The sequence below is a fragment of the Mus musculus genome, chromosome 10 (assembly GCF_000001635.26).
Source record: "Mus musculus strain C57BL/6J chromosome 10, GRCm38.p6 C57BL/6J".
Lineage (NCBI taxonomy): Eukaryota > Metazoa > Chordata > Mammalia > Rodentia > Muridae > Mus > Mus musculus.
In genome coordinates, this window is record NC_000076.6 from 119,821,227 (window position 1) to 119,825,203 (window position 3,977).

The 3,977-nt window shown below is 43.3% G+C and overlaps 1 protein-coding gene across 25 annotated transcripts in view; it reads left to right on the forward strand.

The window, feature by feature from the left end:
• Positions 1-3,977, forward strand: part of Grip1 (glutamate receptor interacting protein 1) — a 634,030-nt gene that overhangs the window by 367,989 nt on the left and 262,064 nt on the right. The window lies entirely within an intron of this gene.

Below are 3,977 nucleotides of genomic sequence, written 5' to 3' on the forward strand. Positions count from 1 at the left end.
GAGAGGTTAATGGTCTTAAGATACTAAAACAATAGGTCTCTATTCATGTGAATCAGAAATTCTTTTATAGGCTCAACATTCAAGGAAGGACGTGAATCCAAGTAATTTTTAGTTCCTAGAATTAATTTTTTTCTTTTTTTCCTGAGTCTTACAGAAGTCTCTATCTGCTGCATTGCAAAGAAATTTAACCATTTTTCCAAGTTAGTTGCTAAATACCTAGACAACTGGGGAGAGTGTGGATCCCTTTATTCCAAGTGGCTACTCCACTTTGCTCCCAAAATCTTTATATATGCTCTTCTTAGCATTTAGTATATGACTGCCAATTCGTCATGAAAACCTTCCTGGATATCCCCTTGTCTTAATGAGACCATTCTCTGTATTTGGCTGGATATTCAGATGTTTGCAGAAAGACCCCCGAGTGATACAGCCCACACCTTGCCAATCACGTGCAGCCTTGTTCAAGTTCAAGACCCAACCGTGCTACCTGTTGTTCCAGAAACACTCAATGAGTTCCAGAACCCACCCACAGCCACGTGTTCTCGGAGGCTATAATAATGAAACAAACTCGTGCGAGTAGAGCCTTGAATTCCCCTTTTCGGATGTTTTGGGATGCCGGGGGATCTATCTTTGAATGAGGTTGCTTTCTTGTCCATTTTCTCTGTCCACATGACTCACACCCAGTATCCAAATGCATGCATCTCTTACTCCCATTGAGGGTTGAACCCAATCCTCTCTTTTCCAGACGCTCAACACAGTGTCTTGTGTATAGAAGACACTTAGGAAGTGTCTATTAAAAAGAATTGGATGTGACTGGTTGGAAGAGGCAGAGCATTTAATTATTTGGGCCTTCTTAGGAAATACTTCGAACTTTACTTCACTCTTACCCAGATCTTATGGGCAGGGAGGCTGGCTTTATGGCTCTAAAACCACCTTGTTACATGAGGCTAACTTGCTTAGCAAAAAAAGCAATATGGCACCTGTATGGTTTCTTAATTCTCTTAAGGAGAATTAAGGAGAAAGGGATGCATTTAAGGGAAAGTTTGCATATAAATCCCACATTTTTAGTACTTGGCTTCATCCTTGCATTCGTCGTCTGTTGACCACTTAATAAATCCCTACTCTGAAACTCTAATGTTCCTGGAACTGATGTTTTTTTTTTTAATAGTAGAAACTGGACTCTGTGTTTCATAGGTGTATCAAGCATTTCTAGTCAACATAGTATTGGATAACAACTAGTTTTCTTTCATTGGTATTATAATAGTAATATGTATCTTCTAGATTGATCTTTGAGCCATCCATATAGACACAAGAACCCCGCAGTCTTAGCTGGGTACATATTTCAAGGAAACTTAGCGCTTCTCAGATTGGGAAATTGAATTATTTTTGTTTTAGTTAAGGTTTCAAACAACTGATAGATATAGATATAGAGATGGAGATGGAGAGGGAGAGATAGAAGGAGGGGGGAGAGAGAGACAGAGAGACAGAGAGACAGAGAGATCTGTCTGGTTTAAAGGTTGAATGGATATAGAGATGAATAAAGATGGAGATAATAAGGGATAGGTATTTACAAAGGGGTGTGTGTGTGAGAGAGAGAGACAGAGAGAGAGTGTGTGTGTGAGTGTGTGTGTGTGTGTGTGTGTGTGTGTGAGCATGTGTGTGAGTGTGAGTACATGTGTGTGTATATGTGAGTGTGTGTGTGAGTGAGTGTGTGTGTGAGTATGTGTGTGAGTGTGTATGCAGTGTAGTTGCCTTTTCATGTCCCCAATCATCAAAGAAAATAACTTTGACCCCAAGTCTGAACCCACATTTTGACAGGAGCATCGACTCACAAAAGGGCCAGCCACTGTCTGTGGTGTGGCACCTACTATGGGGGACTAGAAGAGGCATGCCATCTTTTCTGTCTCCCTCCCCCTGCAATGAGGCACACCTACAGAATCCCTAGCCTTGGAGCCAAATCCCAAAATAACACTTTCTCAGCTCTCCAGCAACATATGACAATGGAATTGCCTTAATGGAGACAACAGGGCTTCGGAGCATCTGCCAGCATGGCTGCTTACTTGGGATGCCACCTTTGCACTTAAGGGGCGCCATGCCTAAGATGTGTGTCATCTTTATTTTCCCTTGAAATACTCTGGCCCTGTATGCATGCAGTCCTGTTGTGTGACGCCGTGTCCTTCTCAGGTGCTACTGGTTTTAGATGAGAGTCCTGCATCCTTATGCCCTGCTGACTATGGCATTTCCTTGTCCCATGCTTTACTCAACCGAGGTGACCTTCAGCTAACTAATATGCATTGACCTTCCCCAGGAGACATGGCTCTGGTCAGTTTTAGTTCTTTCTTTGTTCTACCGCATATCCCTACATTTCTCCTAGCTCAAAACTCATGTCAAAAAAAAAAAAAAAAAAAAAAAAAAACTCTGCCTTCACACAGTTTCCAATGGTGGTTTTTTGTTTTGTTTTGTTTTGTTTTTTTATTTCATCTGACCTATGTGGTATTTTATTTTCAGAGTGATTTCACGTCTTCTCACTTCCCAAATACACATATGATCTGGGATAAAATGAACTGTCTAAGACTCTGTCCCATTAACCGATCATCGCTGGCAGCTCTGTTGACCTTCATCCCAACGGGGCATCCGAGGGAGATGCTTTTGGCCGATGTCCAACTGTCCCCTGCTGTGTATTCTGCTTCCTTTCCGCCCTCACTGTCTTTCTCCTCAAAATCCTTCTCTCCTGCTCCCTGGACCACTGGCTCTGAACAGAGTGTGGGGCTGGTATGTGGGGACCACACTCAGATTCTCTTCCTCCTTTGCTCAGGACACCTACCCCAGGGCTGCAAGGGTTATGCTTGAAAGGTCAGACATCAATCTAAGCCCTGTCTCCAGGGAGAACTGAAGCCCCACTACTTCAGACAGCCAGCAATCTTGTTCTTAATTCTCTCCTGCAAGGACAGTCTCACCGAGGCGTGCCTGGTTATCTTTTGAAGTATTATTCAAGCGACCTCTAGGTTTCTTTAGACTCAGACTCTCTAACCCTTGTCCAGTGTATTAAAAAAAAAAATTCTTATTGAGAAATTAATTTTCTGTGGATAACTCCAATCAAGTATAATAATCCACTGGCAATTTTGTTTTGGTAAAAGAAAACATTTGCTATAGCTGCCTAACCGCAGAGCCTCTTGATCCAAGGAAAGCCGAATCAGCCATCGAGGGCAGCATCACATAGCATCATTGTTGGCTGAGCAGTGGCTCCTTTTATGACAAGCTCAAATTCTCTGTGCAGGCCCCTTTGCACTTCCCCATCTGTCTGTGTCTGGTCTCATGACTCCTTCAGCATTCTCCTTTAATGGTCCCTCTTCTACTCTGTGATAGGATTCAGAATTGATTACGGTCTGGGTGGAGAGTACTTGCTCTCTGTTTGCTCTCATTTCTCCCATCGGCCCACACCCGTCCCTTCTGCTAACCCTTCCTGGCCTGTCTGTCAGACCCTGCCATTTGGAACAGCTTGCCTGGATCTCTCCACCTCATTAACGTTCCCGCCCTTTTCAAACCTCGCCTGATAACACATCCTCTCCTCTTCTCCTCTGCCCTTAGCTGTCAGAAGTCGTTTGCAGGATGGGAGGCAGCTCCGTTGGTAAAGTGGTTGCCCTAGCAAGCATGAGGACCCGAGTTCGGATCCCTGGCGTCCTTATAAAAAAGCTGAGTCTTTTTTTTTTTTTTTAACAACCCAGGGATATGGAAGGACAGGCGTGACCATTCCTAGAGTTAGTCTTACCAACTGTAACCTAGTGAGCTCCAGATTCAAGGAGAGATGGAGAAAATAAGGCTGAGAGTAATCAAGGGAGATGCCTGGTGTCCACCTTCTGCTCAAGAGGAACACTCTGCACTCATGACGTGGTCACACACACTTTTAAAGGGAATTCACTTAACATGTTTTGCATTCTATCTTACCAACTGTAAAAAAAAAAAAATGTACACAGTTGAAA